This window comes from Apteryx rowi, unplaced genomic scaffold, assembly GCF_003343035.1.
Source record: "Apteryx rowi isolate R43461 unplaced genomic scaffold, aptRow1 scaffold_431, whole genome shotgun sequence".
NCBI lineage: Eukaryota > Metazoa > Chordata > Aves > Apterygiformes > Apterygidae > Apteryx > Apteryx rowi.
The window spans coordinates 618,445-643,923 of NW_020450685.1; the positions used below are offsets into that span (position 1 = coordinate 618,445).

Genomic DNA, 25,479 nt, shown 5'->3' on the forward strand with positions numbered 1-25,479 from the left:
TGATTACCAGGATTAGATTTTATGGGCTAGATTCATAAGAAATTTCAGTCTTGTTCCCATATGTTTCTTACATAATAGGAAACATGCAAAAGATACTTAAAAGTGCAATTCCCGGTCATTCATTAAGTGTTCCCCTTCTCTCATATTTCTGGGCAGTATAAGGCATTTTTGTACATTTTGTGGGCTTACTCATATTGGAAGCATTTGTTTTAAGTATATCAACTTTTTCCTGTAATTTGAACCCATGTTTTTACCTGCATTCCCTAAGGATCATTAAAAAAGTACAAAAACAAAACATGTTTTTGTTCCTCTATCATCTTGTCCATAGCTAGCTCCAGCAAAGACTCCACCATGAAGCAGAGAGAGAAAATTGCACTGACACAGGTGGCTGCTGTTTGAATGGACCAAGGTCTCAGATTTCCACAAGCAGCTTGTGATTCCTGCTGCCATGCTGAGGCCAGCAAGAAAGAGAACAAAAGGGAGCACACACACTCAACACTCCCCCAAAAYCCAGCTTCTCTGAGTTTCAAGGTAGGCTGGCATAAGTGGACATATGCAAAAAGTRGCTAGCCATCTTGAAAATTTATACTTAGATTATTTCTTCAGTCTGTCCTTGAACAGACACATTCCTCAACTCGCACTTCCTTGGGTAAACTAGATATAGCATCAATATGCAATATCAGAAGCTCTCTTTCAAGAGCACTGTACAGGCAAGTATCCAGGAGCAGCTTCATGAAGGCATGTAAACTCTTGCAAAAGACAGATAAGTGGTCACAGGGATTTAATAGAGCTTCTAAGACAAAGAGACCAATGTCTTTTTAACCTGGTGCTGCCCCTTATTTGCATYAATCCAAAAGAGAAAAGGAAAATTTTCTACCACTTTCTTGATGTGGCCCTTTAAAGCCAGCAGAGATCAGCAGGGCAAAATCAAGTGTGGCCATTCTGCACCTCACAAGATTTTCTTTTCTTTGGGCTATCAGCTTTACTCTCCTCCCTTCCTTCTTACCACTGCTGAGGAGATACTACATTTATATTTCAACACCTTTCCCATATTTAGAGATTAGCAGCTGTTTGTCCTTGGAGCAGAAGTAAAGACAGACTTCAAGAACCCCCCCCTCCCCCCCCACAGGCTGCTGAGTAGATTTTACATGCAGTAAGAAAGTATCTGTTTGCTCTTTGTGTGTGAAAAAAACCCTGCAATGTTCATATTAAAGCCGAACTTCAGTGCTCATGTCAGGAATATTTTGTTCACCTATCCCTGTGCTGGAATGATTTCCATAAAGCTTTATGACTGAACACATAGTAAACAGAAACAATCTTTATCATTTACAATCACTTAGTCTGGCTCACAGCACACAGTTCATCCCTGCTGCAAACTGGATTTAGGATTTCCTTTTTTTTTTTTTTCCTCTCCCTACTAGACAGATATGGTTAGGTTGGCTTAGATAATGCTGAGACTTTTGCTTCTAAAGGAGGCAAAGGAAAGGGACCTGAAACAAAATCGTTTTTGTTTCTGAGACGAAAAAAATCTCATGTACACTCAGGCTAATATGTCCTTTGCTAAAGAGGAAAAGCAGGATTTAGGTTAATGAGTTAAAGTCATTTTAGTGATGTAGTTCTCTGCCTTGTAGAATAACAGGTATGGCTCATACTACAAGGTTACTAGAACCTCCTAAAAGCTGGTTGGATCAAACTGAGGATGGAGTGGGTGGCTCACTACACAACTGACTGCTTGCARGACTGAAAGAAAGAAGACCAAGAGCTCATTTCAGCTCCTCCTGATTCCAACAGCATCGGGGTTCCACAGGAGGAGCCATCTGGAACTATAATCACACTTAAGGATCTCTGGAAAAGCCTCGTGGGTATTCTTTGTGCTTCTGGAAACGCAGTGACATTGAGAGACTTCATGAACTTTTGTTCTTTAACGGAGAGCATAACCGAGGTCGACAGAGGGCTAGCAGGCCCAAAGGGCTACAGCAGTTAAAGCACAGTGGTTTCTGTAGCCGGTGGCACACAAGACACTATTGTGTCTTACATATATGTCTGTCACTGCTGGCTCCTGACACTGGACAGAGACCCATTTATGAGGAGAGACAGCCCTGGTGCAGGGCCAGCGCGAGGCTGGAGCACACATCTCTGGGACACTAGTGAGATGCTTTAACCACGCTGCCTCAGAAGCAAGCAAGCCGTGTTTCACAGAGCATCTGACACTTCTCCTCCAGGAAAAGAGAATTCATAGTCCTTTACACTAATGATTTACGTTCTCTATATAAAAAGCTGTACTAAACCCTGGCTTTATGCTAGAATGGCACCCACTCCTGATTATATCCAAGTCCAGTACTGTTTCCATTAGATAAACCTCTAGGTTTGGCGGCATTTAACAAAGAACAACTCCATAATGAAAATTCACTTTGGGTTGGAACTTGGCATGCGCACTTTATGCCTAGAAGCCAACTTCCCTTTTCTCCATATGCATTTTAATAGGTTGATCTGTTTTCAAGCAACAGGGATCCAAATGGGTCAGTGGTTATTTACACATCTGAGATCTGCCCTCCTGCCTTTCACATGAAAACTGTGATTGCTCCAGGGTTCATAGTTTATAGTTTTTTGCASAGTGTCCACAGATTAGCAGCTATCCTTAATTCCACTCCTTCACAAGGACTCAAGTTTTATTATTATTATTATTTTTGGAGCTATAACGCACCTGTATGTCACAGTGGCATCTCCAAAATTAAAAAAGATAAGACATTACACATTTGAAARAGTAAGATGCTGTGGCTGTTTTGATATTCTGTTCCTGAATGAAAAAAAGAATTTTGAATTGAAAAGTCTCCTTTTCAAAATTACTTTTCACGTCATGAAGCATGCCTGGCAATCATTAAGTATAAAATGAGAGAATTATGTAAGCCAGCAAGCTTGGCAAAACCCAAAGAATCGTCTCTCTGTTATGAGTTTGCCTATATTTAGAATTACAGACCATAGTATTTTTTAAAAACACCTTATTTTTCTCCTYATTTGGAAGCCTTTTCAAAAGGAGCCACATCAGAGTAGAACTACATACTTTCCAGCATCCATACTTTGTACATATGGTATAGCACAACCACAGTTAGTCTATGTACAGTAAAAGTGGTATTTTGGGGGAGGATCAGGCCTACTGACTACATACARAACAAGCAGCAGCACCTGCAAAGCCCTGGGTTTCCAAGAGGCATCAGATATACAAGCATAGCAACATGGGTGGGAAGTCTGGTCGTCCCTGGATGTGCTRGGCATGCACCACCAAGCCACCATTCAGACCAATACAGTCCTTGACTCGAATTTACACACTTAAATGAGCTGTTGTGCAAAAAACCCAAMCCRAAACAAAACAGAAACCAGTCCAGGGCATTCMCAGTACGTAATATGAGGTYGGGACTGTCTAACCTTTCATTAAGACATTCAAAAAACCTGGACAAATATATAAAGTTAWTGTTGGAATTAAGTTACTGGCTCATCTAATGGCATTCTTCCCTCTAAGTCTGTTTAAGCAACATGCAAGTTCAAGGAAGGAGGTAATGAGATCAATGAGTGATAATGCATATCAGATTGAGCGTGTGGTTAAGGGGAAATGCAGCAACCAAAAAGAAAACCAAACACAATTCTGGGCTGCATGACAAAGGCAACAGCTCCTTTTCTTACACAGGGATGAAGATGTATTTAGGATTTTGTGTACTGCCTGCTACACAGAGAACAACCATCCACTTTCTGTTAAACCTCAAGAACTGCTTCCCACAAGCTCTTAGGACAATGAGAAGAATAAATCCAAGCATTTGAAATTTAAGTCAGTGTGGTCAAATCCTACCTCTGTTCTTACTTCTCTGTCCTCCTTTACCTATTCTTTGGGTCCCACCAGCGTTTCGTGCAAGGCACTTTCAGCATGAAAATCACAGAGATCACAGGATATTTTGGAAGAGTCAAATTTAAGATATGGGTTTTTTTTGCCCCCTGTATCTCAAGTCCCAAAGCCCTTTAAAGTCAAAAGAGGCATTAACAACTAATAGCATCGAAATGCAGGCTGTGAATTACTAGGGAGAAAAAGGGTCTGGAGAATTATTCAAAAGATCAACACCATCTCCAGACTGAGCTACCTCTGTGGAGAAATAAAGTCTATTTCCAATATGAAGAAAAAGGTATAAAGAATGAGAATTTGTTCCTCTGAAACTCCTGAAGTATTTCTTTCTTGGAACAAGGAGAGGAGGGAAAAAGAAAGGAATTGGGAGAAGGAGTTGGGAGTTGAGTGCTGAAGGAGGATTGTTTTGGAACAGGGCATTTCATTAAACCCAGCACAGCCCGGGAACTGCCCATTGCCTCCTCAGTATTTCAGTTTAGAGTCCCTCCCACCTCAGTCCCTTCAAAAGGCCACTTTCCCTAGAAAGCCCACAGCGCGTACCCTGCATTACATCAAAGAGAAAATACTAATGGTCCAGAAAGAGCACAAGGGCACGAAGCATCCAAGCCACATCTGCCTCAAAATACTATTATGGCTCACACGGATACTTGACTGGATCAAACAACTTCCAACTAAATATTTCAATTCAATGCACTGAGATGCTTAGATGGGGGTCACCTTGATTAGAAATGATATAGTCTATAAGGTTTTCCCATGGCTGGAAATATAAAAGACTAGCAATACTGAAAATTTTCCCCCAGCTAAAATCATCAATTCTGCAAAAGTTGAATATTGCTAGAAGATTCTCGAGGACCTGTCCATCATAGAGCAGATAACAAAAGATCACATGATGATCCCAACAAAGAGGTCCAAGATTTAACTATTAGGGCTGTTGACCTCTTTTTCACCCTTGCCTGTGTAACTGAAGATGAATGCCATTTAATGAATTAAAGGGAGAGGTTAGGACATACTTGGCCTGACAACAGAGCAATYAGGACAGTCTAGACTTTCATCTGCATTGAAAATCAGGACAGGAAAACAAAAACAATAAAGTTAAAGTAACATTACAGCTTGAAAGTCATGATGAGAAGACTGAGGATGATCAATACAAACATCTGTTCCTTCCTCTTCTACAGGGCTCATTGCTGTTTTACTGGCTATCCCAGGTCCTCTTTTTCCCAGCTCATTGCTTTTATTCCTTCTGCTGCTCTGTACTAATTATGGATGTGCAATACACATCAATGATTTAGCAAAGGTTACTTAAAGTGAGGCAAAGCACTACATCTTATGGATCTTCCTCTATGCACAGTCATACTAGCAGTTACTTTGACTTCAGTGTGTTTAACTGCTTTGCTAGACTGCATCCTAAGAAAGGAAGAGAAGGGCAAGAATGGAGTATGGTAACCACGGTCTTGTAGCCCTGGGCTCCTCAACAGGGTCTCTGATGAACACCCACATGGTGTGACGCAGGCCCCCATGGCTGAATACCGAGAGAAGCCCTGCAGCCGCACAGGTCTCCTGGCTGGGTGGCAGCAGGCTCCAGCGTTGTGCTAACTTTTTGAAAATGCTACAGTTCAGCAGAGAAAGGAATCTAGGCAGATATAACCTGCTGATCCAGTCCTAGTCCCCCTGCTCAGAACTTGCTCAGGGTCCATTTTTACACCAACAGTGATTGTACCTGTTTTTATTTGAGTGCCTTAATCCCTTCCCCAGTGGATAAGCTACAGCACGGCTCCCAGTGAGGGAAGCAAATTTTTTCTGCATATGGCTGTCTGACAGTAAGACACAGATGTTTGCATAGCTGGGGTTCCCTCCACCTTTCCTCTTTCCTCTCTTCTATCCCTCTTGTTTTTATAACATTGCATTAATTTGGTTAGAATTAGAGTTCACTTTGCTTAGTTGCAAAAACATAATGTATGGGGTGGTCTAACACTGGTGGCAGGTGAGTGCAGCTGCAGTCTTGCTAAATGACAATTTACTCTTACGATACCAAAAAAACACCCCAGAAAAACAGCATCACCCAAGACATGGTCCCAAACACAGAGTCCAGATAATACTGGTGGGTATCTTCTGTCAAAAACAACACAGTCATCAGGCATTAACAAGCTGGAGTTTCCTCTAACAGAACCATCTTAAAAATATCTTTTTTTGGGGTGCTTCTAGGGAAGGGGAAGGTTCCCCTGCCTAATTTATTTTTCAGTGTTGATGTAGCTTTTTGCTCTTTTTACATAGACAATAAACTGACCTCTTTATTTCTACATCTATTCTGCAATAAAGAAAGACCAAAATCTCTCTTGCGGGGCAGTCACTTCATATTTTTCTGTGTCTATTAGTATTCCAGAATTTCACAACAGTCTCACACCAGAGTTAGTTTAGCATTTGCTAAGCAAAACCTTCCTGTGTTGCATTTTTGCATATCACTTGTCATCTGCAAATAAATAAGAAAGAATCATCCTCTCAAAAACAGCACTCTGTTCTGTGTAGAGAACAGTATTGCTAAAAATACATGGCAATAAGGAAATGCAGTGTAGTCCGTGCTGCAAACCATCCAATTCCAGTGCTGTTTTGAGCATAATGGGGAGCTCCTTCCTGCATTCCTTGGTTATTTGCAAAACCCAGTGAAATCCTTGAGGAAGGTCACCCAAATAGGGATCTGGCACTTGCTCACACACCTGGATGTTATGCATCTGAGCTGATGCTGCTCTGAGTGTGCTCAGCAAGAACCCACTGACCGACTCACTGAGCATGAGCGGTCCTTCGTTTTGTTCAGGCAGAACATACTCAGCTCTTGGGGGGGAAAAAGAAAGGCCCTTTGCAATTCTTTATTCCTGCTTGCATTAGCTACAAACAGGCCAAATACCATGCTGAAGAGGTGTTCCCGGAGTCCAGAGACAGTGGACAACCTGCAGCTCTGGCATTATGGGAGGCATTGCAGAGCCTTTCAGGAGTTTTCCACAGACAGCACAGTTCTCTGCTGCTCCATGGAGAGCTAAATCTGTTTGTCACAGGCCAGAACTCTGTCTCCGTTCCCAGTATGTAAAGTAAGGATAATACTTTTTATCCCGGGGGGAAGGTCTGAGGGTTTAAGTAATAAGTATACGTGGCTTTTGAAATGCAACCCACTCCAAGGTCAGCCCTTCATTCACCTTATGGACTTATGGATGCTCTTGTTTGCTACACATTTCAGGGGACATGAGGGAGCTCTGAGGTCACCCTAGACAGATGTCACTGCACACTGGCCATCCCCTCTCCAAGAACCACCCACTTCTCAGCTAATAATAACGATGAGAAGAGGCAACCAGATTGGTTACACCGGCATTACAACGTGCATGTGATTAATAGCTGTATACCAAGTAACATCATCAATCCTAACCTATTAGAGCATACAGAAAAGTGGTGAATTAGCTTCATGCTGAAAATGAATGGTTGGTCCGGGTACTCTGATAAGGTGAGACGCATATACTAGTGATTAGCTGGGTCGGTACTAAAGAACATTAGGAATTCACTTCTGCTGCTCTGATTGGTAATTAAGTGACTCATCTACTGGCCGACAGTCCTGCATGCTTCCCCAGGCAGTTGTTAGTTCTTCGAAAACCACTCCTGACAAAATGAGGTTTGCCCTTGGTACACAGATAATGAGACTCAGCTTGACAGGTGTGGCGCGATTAGAGCGTTTCTACACGAGGCTCATTCTGCTAGCCACTCGGCAGTAAACACACTCATTACAACTTGCCGGTCCCTAGAGGCAAAGCATGTTTGACATTATTAATTGGCTTTTCTGTATAAGGAGTCAAATAGATGAAAAGGTTTATCAAGCTGAAATAATTAATTTTGCCTGAATTCGCTGACAGTTCAGTTCTCCGGCAAAAGACCATTTTAAGTTTTTTTTTTTTCTCGAATTTCAAAGTTCAAAAGACATAATAATGGTAAAAGTGGAGCTTTTTAGTAAATTATAATTAAAGGGAATTTAATTAATTTAGACCTGAGAAAAGGAAGGGTGGGGGGGGCAACCCCCTATCTTTGTCTATACAGAGGTCTAGATGGCAGAACATATCATGGCTTAATAATGCATTAATTTTAATCTAATCAAAATATAATAAAAGAGGTAATTATGTTTAAAAATTATCATGCTCCAATATTGGTATATTTAAACACTTAATACTTACACTGCTTCCAGTTAGCAAAAGTTGTAATTGTTGCACTCAAATTTAGCTTATTTAATGATAGGGCTTACATTCATGAGGTTAATTGAATAAATCATTGTAATAACTCATGGTGAAACTATAATTATCTATCAGGTTCTATTTTTACTTTCAAATGGAAAAAAAAATCTCAGAAGTTATTTTTTTTGATTTATCTCCCCAAAATACAGTAGATTTTCCCCTCTAAAAACTTGAAGCTAACATTTGACTTAGAAAACAGAATATACTTCTCATGTAGTATTCACATGACAAACTCTGGTTAATTTAGCCTTTTCAAAGCATGCTAATTTGACTTAGCAAGTGTTTTAAACTTTTCACATTAAAATATCAAGATAAATATTGTGCAGTTACGTGCATTCAGTTTATTTATAAGCCATTTTGTATTAATGAAAACATTCACCTTACAGTTACAAAGGCAAAGATCTGAAATGTCAGAGAAACCCCTGCAACATGGAACCTAAAGAAGAAACAGAAAACAAGAGCAAGTGGGTCAGCAGCTGCTTCCAAGTAGTCGCTTTTATATACATCTGTTGATGCACTTATTTGGAGATTTTAAAGACATCTTCACACCCATCTTTTAAAAATCCCTTTAACCTTTTCTGACAGACATGTGTGCATACCACTGAGCAAAGCAATGAAAAAAGTTTTCTAGTAAACTAGTTATTTTTGCTGATCCCTCTGTGTCCCGTAACCTTCAGACCATTTCACTTCATATACTGTGTGGACAGTTTCAAAACATTCAAAACATTTCAAAATGGCAACAAGGGAATCTTCTATGTTTTAAGCAGACTCTACCATTAAATGCTCCAGCATTTGTTCACCAGTGTTATAACTCAGCCACATCTGTTTATTTGTTCCAGTTAAATAGAGAAATTATTCATCTAGCAGAGGCTGAGGAACCAGGAATAACACACAAGTGTCAACACGTCAATATATTTTTGTTGCCTTTTGAGAATATTTGTAAATTTTACAGTCTCTCACATCTGCATAAATATATTCCTGAGCAGACGGATGGGAACCTAGAAAACCAGTGTTACACCTGTAAAAGCAAATGCAAACCACCGGCCAGTTTCCATGGAACAGGATAGAGCCCTCAGCTGGGAAGGGCAGGAGAAGCAGCTGATGGGCATCTGCTGGCATATCCCAGTCCATCTTTACAGACCAACTTGGGCAAATAGTGGACAAAAGGGGGAAGAGGTGGGACCTACTTTAAAAATCACACCCAGAGTAACAAACCTAAAACGCCCACACAGTTATAAATTGTAACATTCATCAGCAACTTAACATTTGGTTCAAGAAATGTCATTTCCCAAAAATGCAAAGATCTGTGTGCTCACATTGGAGCAGTCTGCAGATGCATTAAAGGGGTAAGAAAATAAGACTATTCATTAAGAGCATCACTTTCTTCCTTTGCCACACTTAATGATACTTATCATATTTTCTATTTGCATGTACTATATTAAGCTTACTAATTGGCTACATAATAAAGCACAGAGGACATTATGTTAAAGTAACTGGGGAACTGAGATTTGGGAGAGGGGAATGAGAGGGAGGGGTATGAACTGATCTGTGGCTTATTGACCAAATCTCTTGAAGATTTTAGTTGGCATTTTGCATAAATATGCTTAATTCTTGTGTCTTACAGAAATGAATTCACATGCTAATTCCAGAAGTAATTTATTTGGGATTTGTAATGACTTATCTCACACTACCAAATCTTGTCTTAGAAAGTCTGGAAAAAATACAAAAACTAAAGTAAAGACCCCGAAGCCACGCAACGCATTATTCTACTGATAGAATTAATAATTTTACATCCTGTAATTCTTGCTTCCAGTAATTTTGTTTGATAAAATTCTCCCACTTAGAAAGATTTCGTGTCAATGTGGTCAGTGGAAGAATATCCTGGGGGAAAGCACATCTGCCCAGCACCTCCCTTTCATTCATTAACCCACCAGGGGCTAACACTAATTAGATCAGGCTGCTCATTTTAAGCTGATAATTGATTTAAATAGGTTGCTCATTTAAAATAGAATAAAAACCTGCTAAACATTTGGTGCTTGGGTTTTTTTCATCTGCAACTTTCAATTGCTTGTGCAATGTAGCATAAAATGTAGAGGTCTCCCTTTGCTAAAAAGGCCATAAAATTAATTACAATGAGTATGAATTGTGTAGGGTGAGGGGGTGGGGGAAAATGAGTGTTGGAGTTAACTGGTGATGAAGAATCAAAAGCAAAAGATCTTGTTTCCTTTAAGCAGAATTTTGCAAGTAACTTGGAAATCTGAACGACTCAGTTTTACTGACTTTTTTATCCCATCAAAGAAGGAACGGTGTAGCACGTTCAGCAATGCTTAATGCATCTTCTTCTATGCTGGCATTGCTGGATACTCAAACATTATCACATGGTGTTAGAGGTTTCCGTTGTCTCTCTTTAATTAATTAATATCTCAGCCTCTGTCTAAGCAGGCAAATACAAAATCTTCATCTTGTTATTAGGACAGTATCAAGCCTTACTCAACACAAAATAACATTCATTTGGGGAAGGTGCACATCAAAAATTTTAGTTGAGTGTGTCCACAATTTACAAGCTGTTTCTTGAAAATCTAAATAAATCATTACTTTTTCCACTAGCTGTAACTACACTTGTTTGTACAAGGCTCAGACTTCAGCCCAGAATAACACCCAGCATTTTCTGTTTATTTAGCCTAGATAAGTGTCTAAATTTACAAGCTAACAGGCACATGCACACAAGACCGAACACCTAACAGCGGGTATGACTGACAAAGCTGCAGATATTTTAAATCACAATTAGCAGTGAACAGAAATAAAGATGCCCCCAAGCTGCAGAGATTGTCACCACTGTTGTTTTATTTTTAACCCCCTGCTTACTAATAAGGTAAGTCAAGCGCAGGTCAGCGCGGGCTCCCAGCAGCACCGGGTGCTATGCCAGGGTCCTGCTTCGCGGTGYGGCCGGGAGGGACACCGGTGGCACAGTGCTTCCCCGGGGATAAAACCCCTTCTGCCTCCTGCTCCGAACAAATTCAAACCAGACGTTCAGGCTTTGCAGTTCATGGGGGTCCAAGGACTCTCTGCCTTGAAAAACTATTCAAGAGCACTCGCTAGTGGCTGAAGCCTAAAATAGCACCTTTGCAGGCCATTACTCAGCCTGTTTCGTTTATGCCTCTTTAAATTGTAGGGTAGAGAGCCAGAAGACAATAAAAAGGAAAATGTCCTTTTGTTAATTCTGTATTCAGGCACTGATCATTTTCTCAGTTAATGGTAAACATTATATACCACTAAGTAGTTTTTCAAGGCAACCAGTTGTGAAATATGTTGAAAACCATACTAGTTCCCCAATTGCTATCAAGGAATATTGAATATAATTCAATTGTTTACATTGCCTATGAATGCCTCGATTTCTCCATTCAACTTTGAACTTTTGAACAAGATGTTAATAAAGAAAGCTTTTGCAGGAAAGGCTAAAAGGAAAATGTGAACTTATTTCCTTGCTTTCCAATTTGTCACAGAACACGTTTCTCATGTTCTGCTGTTAGGTGCACTAACATACAGGCATGCAGCACATGGAAATGCATGTGAACGATCAGCCTAACTGACAGTCTGCCATAATAAGAGCACACAAATAAGATGAGCTGCAATTACGTTACAGTGACATTGCACTGGATTTAGCTGCACTAAAACTTCCAGTACAAGAATAAATTTGAAGGCTGCTAACCAGGTAAAACTTCGGGGGCACCCAGAGGGAGAGCTTTTACCAAACGTTTCCCCATCTCACCTCTCTAAAYGGCAGACTCACATCGAGGAAAGAACAAACCCACAGACAATTTGAAGAAACATGGAGTTGAAGAAAGGCATCTTTCTTCAGCCCAGAATGTTTTTATCAGGATCTGGCCCATTACTCAAACATGTTCCTACTGATCGCACTGGCAGGCAGCTTAAGGAAAAACTGAATAAAGACCTCAGACTTTAGCCCAACAAAACTAGCTGATTTGCTACTTCTTCCCTGGAAGTGCCCATAATGCCTGGTTATATGATTAAAGCCCCTTCTTTCAAGTGCATTCGTCCCATCAGTCCYGCAGCCCGTGCGAGTGGTCGTTGCTGAATCTGCGGGAGTACAAGCGCTCCCGCATGCGGCAGCGGGGAGCCAAGGGCCACGGGGCTGAGCAACCCGAAGCAGGACAGCAGGCAAAGCGGGGGCCTCCCGGACAAAAGGGGCCCCGTCCTTTCTCCGAGGGAGACAGGCTCYTCTTTGAAGCACAGATCTGTGGAGGAACAGATTGCCTGCTAATATGGAAAGCTGCCTGTTTCCTAGATTAACGATGAGGTAATTTAGAATTTACATATGTGTGGAGAGGGACTGTTTCAATCCCAAGGTAATATATCTGTGGTATAATAACGCGGGTGATAGAGAAAAGGTAAAGCAAAGGAGGCCAGATAAAGGAGAGAAGCAAAGCATCTCTCATGCAGATGCCAAGGAGAGACATAACAAAATGCTGGGCTCCAGCTCTGGGCTAAGTAGAGATGTTACTGGAACAACAGAGAGATATCTAAGCCAGGGAAAGGCGAGTGCATAACACGGGCTCTTGCAAAGGTCAGGGAAGTGGTTTGCACAGCTGTGGCTCCAAGCGGGCTCCTGCAGCCCCAAGTCCTCGCTCCTGACATTTCAGTACCTGAAAACCTGACTTTGCCACTACCTTTTCAGTAACCTAAACACTCTGAAGTGCCACTGGGAAATGAGAGGTTTTAACAGGATGAGGCTAACTGCACTTGACCCACCCTTAACCCTGCATTAGGGTAGCTTTAATATGTTTGCTCCCTTAGCAGCTGGCTGGACGTGCTGCCTCTGAACTGAGCCCGAGAGGCAAAGGGCTTTCTTTGCCCATGGCTGTGTGGGATGTTGGCAGCAGAGCAGTGAATTGCTGCTGACCCCGGGCAAACATTTTGGCCAACGCAGTGTCCTCCCCAAGCACAGGACCTAGACTGGRAACAGAGAAAACAGCCTTGCACTCCTTCACCAAATCCTCACCGAGGAGGTAGGAGCTGATGCCAGAGAAGTCATCAGCTCCACAGTAAAAATATAACATAATTCCTGAATTCTAGAATATAAAATAATATGTTTTTAATATTTGCTGTCTCTCTTTGACTAGCCTGTGACACAGGAATTTTGGGGTGAAAACTATAAACCACCATAATAGCTCTTTTACTTTCTGATTCAGACCTGTGTCACCTATCCCATTTGCAGTAGCAAAATACCCACACTGCAGAAATATAACACAACAAACAACTGCTCTTATGCACCACATATGACCTAAACAAAGAGGTAAGTGGGAGTAAGCCTGAAACACTGGTTCTTTCCCATTCAGAAAATATCCACTGGCTGAATTTGCCTGATGTATCAGTATATGTCCAGAGATGTACATAAGTGAAGGCCAGTATATTTATGCTTGTGACAAAAAAGAAAAATGGCAACAAATTTCAGCTATTAGAATAATCAGTCATTCAATACATATCATCTTTTATCCTGTGTTTTTCCTTCTTTTTACGTTTTCCCCCTGTTTAGCTGTCCTCTTTTTCCCTTTGGTACATTTCAGTATCTGTATTTTTCCTCAGAATATCTTTTCTTAAGGCATCTTTAAATTTTGCTGTTATTTCTCTATCTCTACCCTGCCTTCATCCTGAGATGCAGCTTCCAGGTGCTTTCAATTGCTTTGTTATCTCTGAAAAATAATTTTCTTTTCAACTTCCTTCCCATCTTTCCTGCACATTGTCCTTAGCTTTATTTCTTGCTGTTTTTATAGTTAGAGTAGTATAATAATATACATATATTTCTTCCCTCCTTCCGTTCTCTGTTGATAACTAAATATCATTTTCATTCACATTKGCCACTTCCTGAAGACCGTTTCCAACCATAACTCCATGCGTCTTCAGTGCGGCTCTACTACCCGTTTTCCTCCTGCAGCAGTAGGGCAGAAGGACACACGCTGTCCCTTGTCTGGGGAGCTGATAAACCTTTTGGTTTACGTTGCCATCCAGACAAAAGATTCCTAGGAAATCCAGTTAGGTTTCTTTTATTTGGAAGTCTCACTGTATCTTTTCTGCCTCTAGCTTAGGACATCTATCAGTAGTCCTGGAAAAAGCTCTTACCAGGATTGCTGCTGCAAAGGTTACTGAGGTTCAGCAAAGAGTACCAGAAGTAAGGGACAGAGGTACACAACCAAGTCCTCGAGGTCATTTCATGCGCAAATTTTGGAGAAGGTAGCCCCTCTAGCAAGCAGTACTCTCTCTGGGATAGCAGTCTGGTGTTCTCATGAGAGCAGGTAAGAAGGTTAAGATTAGTACTAGACAGGGTTTTACTAAGACAGTTTGAGTAGACACTAYGGGGTATAAGGATTTTTAAGTGCTTCTCAGTCACGGTTCTTAACCTCAAGAGCACTTAGAGTCAGTACCTAAGATTTTTCTGTTCTGTTTCCTTTTTCTCCAGAAAGGAAGAAATTATAAGGAGGCCAACTTTTTGTTTGTTTTCTACTTCTAATTCTGGTTGATTTTAATTACCTGTATTTTGGGGGCCAGCTCAGCAGAAACACACAATGCGAGTGGTGTGCTTGCAAGTGGATTGTGCAACTGTTTTCTTTCTGGTGCATTTTCTTTTGTATCATTAGAGTCAGAAACTACTCTGGATCCCGTTCTAGGCCACAAGCCAAGAATGAGAAATAAGGCTGCAAGCGAGACAACAATTCACAACCACGGTATTGTTTGACTTGGAAGACTCACCAGGGTAAAGCCTACAACAGGAATCCAAGATGCTCTAAGCAGCAAAGGCTGATTTTAATCTTTCTGTTACTTAGAAGGACGTCCACCTTGCAGAGCCGCGCATGGCCCCCAGAGCCACGAGGGACCTGGCAGAGGCAATTCTTCCTGGTTATGTCAGGGAGGAAATGACAACGGGAGCAAGTGTTGGTAAGCACCCAAGGTGATCACTAGAGTAAGTAGGATGCATATGAATATATGCTTTGTTAAAGAAAAGGACTGTGCTACCAGTGAAAATAAGCAGCAGCAAATTAAAAATATGAATGGTCAAAATGAGGAAAAAATAGCAGTGTTCCAGTTTGCTAGGAATTTGTAGCCAAGAACACAACAGTCTTCGAACATATACACTGCAGCAGAAGGTAAAAGATAAAAACGTTTCCCTACAATTTGGAAACAAAAACCAAGAGCAAAGGAAAATAGACAAAGTATGTTGAGGTTTTGATTCTGCTTAAAGAGGAAGAAAAACTGTAAAATCTGCTGAAAAACTCCAACCTCAAAGTTGGGTAAGACAACAACAGGTAATAACCACTGCAGTGCTATTAAACACTATAAAGGTCTTAGAGTTTAAATGAAATTAGTGTAAAACAAAATAAACACTGGAACAAAACTCCTCTTTAATTTTCTGATACCTGATAAAGTATGTGATGAGTGTTTAAAATGATTTAGGAGATACAATGGAAAGAAAATTAAATTAGGGACTGAAGCGCAAACTGCTCTACAGGATGATATGAACTCTCTAGTCTACTCTCTGGTGCAGTTGTTGTTTGAGCTGTTCAGAAAATATCAACAAAAAATGGAATTTTGATGAAAAAGAAAACGCCTTTAAAACTGTTTGTGATTTCCTAATCCAGTCCACACTCGCAGTTCCCACCCCTCTTTGAGAATACTCTGGGTGTGATCCAAAGCCTGTGAAAGCAATGGACAGGATCCCACTGGCATTCAGCAGGTGGGACATGAATGCCAAGTCGGTGTCGGGATGTCTCTTGAAAGCCATATCTCTCGCTGCAGATCCCAAATACATATCTAGGCCTGAAATAATCCTCTGTAAAACAAACTACAAAGGCTTTGGATATTTTATGGTCAAACTTGCTAGTACAAACAAAACAGCAAATAGCAAATTTGTAAGGCAATTACACAATGAAAACAGCCCAGGCATATTCAGTGGGAAGCTCATGTGCTGCCCAGGAAAGGAATGTAAATCTTACCATCCAGAAATGCCCAAAACTATCAGCTGAAGCAATGCTTGTACCCTGGCCCTGCATCAGCTGCGGTTTTACTGGGGAAAGGAGGCTGAGGATCTCCATTCCCCGCAAGCACGGGTCAGCATGGCACACGAGTGCTCCCACATCACACYGCGCCTTCTCTCTGCTTGCCCGCGCAGCCCACCTCTCCATTCGGCTGAAGGCAATCTTTTTCCCAGTTTGCTTCATGCACAAATTGTAGTGCCACACACACACTGGCCCACCCAACACTCGCATGCTTTCTTTTTTTCTGCTGAAATTCAGCACAGAGCAAACTAGATAGAAAAACAGGCAAGTCCTGGAGGCAAATGCTAGAGCTGCAAAAATAGAGCCACTGCACACAAGAGCGGAAAAGGACAGTACCGTATATCTGCTCAGGTAACCTGTGCAGATAACCCAGGCAGTGCTCTGGCACCTTAGCAGCTATACCATGTTCTGGAAGCAGTTGGTAATTTGTCTCAGATAAAAATGATTTTCTTGGAAAAAACAAACTGCAGAAGATTCACTGTCATTAAGAAAAAACAAAACTGTCACTAACAGCAACAGAATTCTAAGAACGGGATTTACAGAAAATTGTTCTGAAAAGGGGTTAAAATTAACTACTATTTTGCAGGTGAAAAGGTTTACAAACAGGTTAGGTTCAGGACATGAAATACTTATCAAAAGCAGAGCAAGGCAAAGCTTACATTATATTAAAAGCTTAAAAGTAGGGGAAATATCAGAAAGGTATAGTTATTATATTGTCCTTTTATTAGGCACATAAAAAATGCACTCAAAGTAAAAATCCAGCCCATGAACAGGAACTGTCTCAGGTTCTATCACTTGTGTTACTGAAGAGGACAGACTAGATTACCATAATGGTATTTTCTGTCCTTAAAATCTCTGACAATAGAAGAAAAACTCCCAGTCAAAAGAGCGTGGGAGAATCACAAATTAGTTATATCTGTTTACTGAGAATTTCCATCAAAACAAGGTGAGATTTTGAAGGAGTGACRTTTTAAGAGATAATTTTGATACCTTTGTTGAAAGAAACAACAAAACCCTGCGGATTTACGCATTTTGGTCAGAGTAGCTGAACTTCCAAAGGTCTTAATTTTTACCACCTGTCTATTTGAACAACTTTAAGTCTATCTCAGGAGATGCAGAATCACAGGCTGAAGATGGAAGTAGACAACCTGCACACCTTCAGATTCAGCTTTAGCTTCAACTTTCTTGGGCTGTGCGAGGAATCAGCCTACGCAAACTCTGTATAGTAGGTATGGGTACCTAGCAAGTGAAAAGGAGACTTCAGTACTACACTTACTTTATACTCCAGCCTTTGTGATTATCTGACTGAATACCATCCCATAATTATAAAGTAGAGATATAAAGGTGAGTGAAATATCAAGGAAGTGAAAAATGTTCTATCATTTTAAAATGGCAGGTAAAACTTCTAATACTATCTTGCTGCATGATGACTTCCTAAACTATATCTAGTTTATAGCACTGATTGTCTTCCTGGGAGGGAAAAAAAAAGCTTTTAATTTATTCCTCTTTGTGCTTTTAGTCTTTTTCTGTGTCCTATCTGGCTATGCAGACAGTCACTAGCAGTGCCAGCAGCCATTTGATAGTCCTTGATTGTTCAGTGCTATGGAAAACTTTCAAATGGAGAAAAGACAGATCAGCATAATCTACCATCATCAGATTTTCAACCACTCTCTCATATGCTCTAAAACAAGGAGCCCTATAAGATTTGGATAATACAAATAATACAGATTTTTGTCTCCTGGTTTGTGCTGAGCTCCAATGGCATTTATTTTCCCTGGATGAGGTTTTTTTTGACCTCTCTGGTGTGCTGCAGTCCCCCTGCAGCCTTTCTCCCTGTCAGTGCACGTACTGGGCATTTTTCCCCTATCTTGCTGCATGTATTCACAGACCTTTATGGAAAACCRATCCCCACTCAGATCTAGTTGAAATGAGTCAGATTCAAAAACTGTTGGTGGGGAAATGCCATACATAAGGGCACACTGGCAAATATATACACGAGCATGTGTATATACTATAAGCCTTTTTTTTTCCTGAGGAAATCAGCTTAAAATTATGTCTAGCAGGATGACATTTCCCTCCATCAGTCATAATGAACACATGTACTCCTATTTCATTCATAGTTCCAGGAAATAATAATATATTTTGTAGTAGGAAAGTTAATCTGTCAGGATTACAGTATTCAAAATGAGCTGCAAAGAGAAGGAAAGATCCATAAAGGATAAATACATGTAAACTAATTGCTGGCTTTATTTTATCAAGCCACAAAAATGTAAAATACTCAGCTCCAGGGATTCTAAATGGATTGAACAATGTTTTTTTAAAGGAATCTTTCATTTGTTTTATTCTAGGATAATGAGTAAGTGCCCCCAGGACAGTCTTGAAAGGAGATAATGCATCTCAAGTGCTGATTTCCTTTTTCTGGCAACATATTTTAACTGTAGAAGTATTTGGATTAAGCAGCTAGACTGACTGGCTGTCAATACTGCAAAGCAAGTTTACTAAGCTACCTGAGCTGTACTGTTCAGCGGCAGCTATCTTTCAGTATTCAAAACTGTCAAATACATTTTCTTTTCCCGTGAAAACACAATTTTCTCTTCAAACTTAAGGCACAACACCAAAAGCAACCTGAGAGGCGAGCTGCTCGGGAACGCAGGACTTTGTCTCACTCCAGACCTCGGCAGCTCTTCATGGCTTCCAGTGCTCACCGAAGGGACCATACAAGGCCACCAGCCCATCACAAAATATTCACCGACCTGGCCCTTTGTTAAGGAGGTAAAGAGCGCGCCTGGTGTTCACGGCAGACTGAAACTGGTTAGCAAGCTAAAGAACAATTTTTTTTTTTTCTTTTGATTTAGGACGGAACTAGGGGCTCAGGGCTTGCTGAAAAGGAATGGGAGGTGGGCTCCTAGGGAAGCCGAGGAAAGACAAATACAGAGACTCAAAAGTTAGTAACTGTAGTGCTTGGAACCTATGAAAATCAAGCATGTGGAATGTATACTTTATATATAAAAAACTAAGACAAACTGTACAAATAAGGCAGTACTAAAATCTACACGCAACAGTACAGAGCCCAATCTTACAAGCCCATTTTATCTTTCAAAGTTTTTCTTAAAACTTCACTGTGCAYGCAACACAGATGCCCACGACTGGCTGGACTCTCTACCACTGTTAACACTTCTATACAACACAGGGAACAAAAATGCAAAGCCAAACTGAGCAAAAAGTATGAGCAAGCGTATTAGAAAAAGAACTGGTGATTGACAGATATGGGTTTACACATGGCTCTGGCGCTGACTTGCTGAATGACGGCAAATCAAGCTCCTGCTGCTTTAGATCCCCAGCTAATCTGGATGATGAGCCTTGAGGACCTCAGACAGGAATTGCTGACCTACTGTGAAACCCGAGCTGCAGCAGCAGCTACTGCAAACCAGGAGCACCAGCACCAGTCCCCAGTAACCTGCCCACCGGGTGCTGCAGCCCCTCCTTCAGCCCAGACTGAGGATGGGGTATTTCCCACTAAGTTTTGAAACCTGGAGAAGCACACTTGGTGATGGCATGGGCCATAGCTGATAGAAATAGTCCCAATCTTCTGGAAGGAGAGAGATGAAAAAGGTATACCTGGGGTTGCTTAATGCTGGCAGGTGCCTCAGAGCTGAAGTTCACATTGCCCCAGTAAGGCCAGGTGCCCCCCTAATTCTCCTGGCAGCCCCACGGAGTGAGCACTTGTTCCCCGAGGTGTAATAGCTGGGCTAGTCAAGGAGGCTCTTTCTTATTATTACAGACATTTGAATGTTTCTATATTTTTAAATATTCTTTCTGCTGTGTTCCTAAAGAGTCCTAAATACATACATCTAGCACTGCAAAGTCACTGTTGTTACCTATGGAATTATTCTAGAAGGGCACATCCCTCTAACATTTCGAGATTTCACTGTAATGTCAGAGATGGCGCTTCATGGTGACCAGTCCGAAAAAAGAAAAGTTAACTGCTAAGGCTTAGGCACGTTTGAACCTGTACAAAATAAAATCGTCAATGTGATAAAAAAAACAAGATATCAAAATACATTTCCTATTTCTATGGATATCAACTCCATTTGTTATATAATGAAATACACAACCTAATTATGGTTGCGCAGTATACAGCACATATATATTATCTATATACACTTACATATATACACGCCCCTGCAAATACTCCTTTACTAGTATGGCTGAGTTTCATTGAATATATTGATCCTTATAGCATCCTTYTAAAATCACTAACCTTCAGGAAAGAGAAAACATACTAGTACCTTAGGAAATGTTGATTTATGAACTCCAGTGGTCTTTATTTTTCTTGTAAACCTGGGTGGAAAATTGATCAGTTATAAGCCTGCTATAGATCTCACAGGTTTGCAAGATATATTATTGTATTTCAAGATTATCTGATATTGCAAAAGATTTTCCCCCCTTTTTTTCCTTACCATGATCATACATTTTCCTGTCTCCAATTTTTTCTACTCTTGTTAGAGTTAGAGAAGCTATCAAAAAATAAAAACAAAGAGGAAGAAATCAACCCTGGGGAAAGTAGCTTTGGGCCACCCCAGGTTTTCCCAATCCATCATAATGTGGGTTTTATTTCATACCCCACTGAGGTGGAATTTGCAGAATGTTTCTTGAATTACCATGAGGCACTCTTATGAGACAATTACTGTCTTTTTTTTTCCCCCTTTGCTTCACTCTGCTTTTGACAGCTGTTGGCGTTTATTATATAGCCAATGGACCCAGCATTACTTTTCAGTACAAAACCCTCCTGTAGGATACAGATCAGCTAAACTGTAAGTAAAATGTACAGACTAGGATTGTTCAAAAGGAGCATATCCATCTTGTAGAAAATAAAAATATTTCAAAATATTTTGAAATCAAATTTTGAACAAAGATTAAATACCAAATTTTACCAAAAAAGTTCTAAAAATAAATATTATAAATTATAAAATTATAAATTATAATTATAAAAATTATTATTTTAAAAATGTCAGAATAAATCAGAAAATGTTGACCTTTTTATCAGAACAAAACTTTCATTTCAAAATGCCAACATTTCTGATAGTTCAAAATCCAGGTCTGCTGCCCCAGCTTTTTCTGTTTGGGTGATGTGTAGATGGAGACCTTTTCATAATATTCCCTAAATCTCACCTGTCTTGAGAAGCTCCCAAATTATGAAGTTTATCAGTAACACATGGTCAAACAGCTATATATCTACCAAGATAAATTATATTCTGGATCACTTCTATTTTATTATTTATACTAATAATCTGCACAGACCCAGATCATGTAAGAACTTTGCTGAATATAATGTTATATGCTATTTTAAAAGTTCTATTCAATCAATTCTGGAGTCTTTGAACCACTAATTTTAAGATCCAGGTTTCTCAAGATATTTAGGTGCTCACAATGCAAACAGGCTGCCCTTTCTCTATCTTGGTTTAGCTAAAACATCTGACCTTAAATACCCTATATTAGAAAATGGGTCCTGCACCACTGGTGCCAAAGTCAGTCACAGTCTGGCTAACTCTTGAGCTGAAGGCTAGCTAATACTTGCGGGCTGTATTTTGGCAAAAGCAACAAACAATCATCACAAACATCATAAAGCTCTAAAGCTTTGACAGTTCATGTGGCCATCAGCCAGCCATCTATCCAAATTATCTGCATCTTTCTTGTTCCTTTTCAAGGTGCATTTCAGGTCTTTGCTGAGACACTGCTTCCCTTTTTATGTGGCACTAACAGCACTTTCTAGGAGTACCTATTTTCCTCCCATCCTTGAATCAGGAGCCAACATTACGAAGAAAATTCCTCGTGCTCTTTTTGCTTGAGAAGAGACCTTCTGGATCCTGGCCAGCATGCAAAAGTACTGCTTCCCAAGTGCTCTCTCACTGAGTCATATACTAATTATTTTGCAGACATTGAATATTGGTTTATTCCACTGGAACTTCCATTGATGGATATACATGAGATTTTTGAAAAATTAAGAGTTTCTTCATTATAAGCACAGATATTACAACCTAGATCAACCTAGCTGTGGACTGAGATTGAAGGTTATACAAAGACTTCAATTAATCCTCACATTAACCAGACCTAAAGATGTTCACTGATATTTGACATGCATCTGAACCAACTCTTCAGATGTATATAGAACAATTAKTTTGCAAATTCTTACCAATCCCATGGGGGTTTTTTGCATAGGCAGTAATTTTCTTCAGATCACAAATTTATACCTTTCCTGGAGAAGTTACTAAACACTTAACAGTTGGACGAATATATATCAGAAGAAATCTTCTTAACTGAGATTATCCTTATGTGAAGTCTAATATGGTCATCTACTTCACAAGATAAGATGGACCAGATGGACTGCTGGTCCAATCCAGCTGGTTCTAACGTTCTTGCCGCCACCTTCCTATCAATAAGATGTCAATTATGTACGTGAAATAAAAAATTCCTTTGAAGAATTCCTTCATCAAGAATCTTACTGATACAGCCTCCTGCTGGAAACATTCTTCTCTTTGCCACAGGCAAGTTTAAGCGTATAACACCATGATTTGTTAGGTGGAAGAAGCTGTATGACAAAACACTTCAGGGATGCAATGCTTTTTGCCAAGCAGCTGAAACTCTTTTGTTGATAAATGCTCATGTCTCATACTATTAACACTGTCACACAGGTAAAGCTTGATCTGCTGACAAAACCTCTTGTGGCTGTCTCTTAATCTATTTAGTAATCAATATTAACACTGTCAAATGTCTCAAAACATTCCTTTTAGCTTGTTTGTTTCCGTATGTGGCATATACACATACATATATATTTCACTCCACATATTCATTCTGTGAGTTTATATATATTTAATTCCAAGAGATAGGTTTTCTTTAGTAATTGCAACAAGCCAGAATGTAACAGAAAGATGAAAAGCCAAATACCCTGGCAAAGAGCACATTATTAAAAATTTGGAAAGCAGGAGCGACAGTTGCATATATAAAGCTGCAGTCAGTGCTGGACTTTGGGGTCCATCGGGATCTCAATATAGTCAAATAGCTTTGTTTGCCATCTTAGGAATCTGAACTCTGCCTGATACCAGCAAGAATGGACAGTGCTCAGTTTGCTATGGAAAATGGTCCATCCCTCTCACAACTGAACCCTTCACATCTCACATTTATGTAGCCAAGTAATAAAAGATACAGTTCTGTGATAAATAATAGATGGTTTGCCTTTTCCTGCTGTTTCAAAATATTAAAATAAGCTGCGATGATGCATTACCCCTAATACTAGACTGTATCCTCACACCTAATCACTCCACAACAAATGTTGGCGAAGATGACCTTTCCAGATTAATCATACCAGACGCCTTGACTCCTTCACACTGCAGCAGATTCCATTTTTCTCTTAAACACATATTTTCTTAAGGCCGTCAGAACTCCAAAGTTAAAAGAAAATTAGCATGTGTCTTAGCTTAACTGAAACCTGAAAGGATGTAACTGTTATTTCTTGGAGACCAAATGAGCGTAACTTTGTAGAGTTGGAGTTTTCACAAGCAGACACTGCATTTTAATAATTTATCCTCTCAGAGGAGCATATTGTACCTTGAAGTAGAACCTGAAAGGTTTTACCCTATAGGAATGGAGCTACAACAAAAGAAAACTGAAAGCCATTTGGCTGCTGGTGACCAACTCAGAGTTCGAATTGGCCAAATTCCACACATGAGCACAGAGAGACTAACACACACACACACACAGAGTCTGCAACCAGCTCACAGTGCCAAATTGCAACCATATTTCTAATCCTTTCAAAACACTTGGGTCCATTTTTGTGGGAACAACAAACATAAAAATAATGAAAAAACAATATTTCTTTTAGGAAACGAAGTGTCCTCTCTCCCACGCACCCAGTAAAAGAAGCCATGTTGCATTTCCTGTTATTGAACTGAACAATAACAGCCATTAACATTTGCAGTTTCTTGTAAAGAATTTTTTGAATAAACATGCTAAAAAAAAAAAAAGAACCTTTACAGTTTTGATGCTGTTGTCTTTTTCGACTAAACCCAACAATATCGCTTATACCTGTGTGAGCAAGCACTCCTCCTAATTTAAATTATACCTGTTCTTGCAAAGCTATTGTTTCAACATCAGAAAAGTGGTGTACTCTTTAATATGTACACAAATTGCATTTAGTAGTGGCACAAAGTGAGCTTCATACCTATGCCATGTGGATATTAAACATGTAATTCCAACAAAGAATCTCTCTCTTGATACTCTAATACTACTGCAAAGAATAAATTCCTTATTGGTGATTCTACCTTATCTTCAGATCATAACAGCATATTCCTATGAGCTTATATTTTCAATATATGTATTTTACATTTGAACATAAACAGGTTTGAGGGCAGCCCTTTAGCTAGGGACAACAGTCAACAACATTTACAATTTATACCACGAGACACTCTCCTTTACTGTCATACTCTACAGAAATTGAGAAATTTGTTTCACAAGACTCCCACYGTTGTAAAGGTCAAAGAGACCAGCTCCCTCCACTGCTAAGTCTGTCTGCAATAACCAGCTTCCTCCTTGGAGGATAAGTCCCACATGATCCAATAGTATCAGCATTCCAGACTGAGAGGTTTTTTACATAATTGACATAGCAAGTGTTTATTGAAGGGAAGATGCTGCTTTAGCAAAAAGGAAGGAGGCAAAATTTTCCACAGAAAGGTAGGGTGAAAGAGGAGGAGGAGGAAGGGAGAAGGGTTATTCCCGGAAACTAGGCAAATGTGGACTGCACGATGGCACTTACAATTCTGAAATGTGAAGCAGAGCTGCAGTAAAATGACATTAACAGCTTTCATATGATAATTTGTATAGACGGGAAGGTTGTTTCTGGGTGGAGCACTAGCCAAGACCAAGTTCACTGAACCTAGCATACCATTCAATCAACCATCGAAAAAACAATGAGACACAGAGGTGGCGGAGACTTTTATTTTGACTTGGTAGGAGACATGATGGCAGGGGGTGCATATAGGAAGGGGAGAGCATGCAGAAGTAAAATTTCAAAAAAAAGCTAAGTATTTGAAATGTCTCTGAATGCACATATTTTATTTATACCAATAAAATAATCTCTCCTGCAGTGACATACAGGGTGGCAAATCAGGCAAATGCAGGTTTATATGGTACATGTAATATATAAAATMATGAAAGAAGACAGTGGCAGTCTGCCAGAGTTCCCCCCCTCCACACCCCCTCCGCT

At 40.1% G+C, this 25,479-nt stretch overlaps 1 long non-coding RNA gene across 4 annotated transcripts in view; it reads right to left on the minus strand.

Annotated features, from left to right (window-relative positions):
• LOC112971257 overlaps positions 1–25,479 on the minus strand; it is a 134,469-nt gene that overhangs the window by 56,159 nt on the left and 52,831 nt on the right. The window contains exon 4 of one of the 4 annotated variants that reach the window (XR_003255286.1): positions 20,510–20,561. The exons of the other annotated variants lie outside the window; for them this stretch is intronic. This is a non-coding gene — a long non-coding RNA (uncharacterized LOC112971257). The remainder of the gene's footprint in view (positions 1–20,509; positions 20,562–25,479) is intronic. 4 annotated transcript variants of the gene reach the window in all.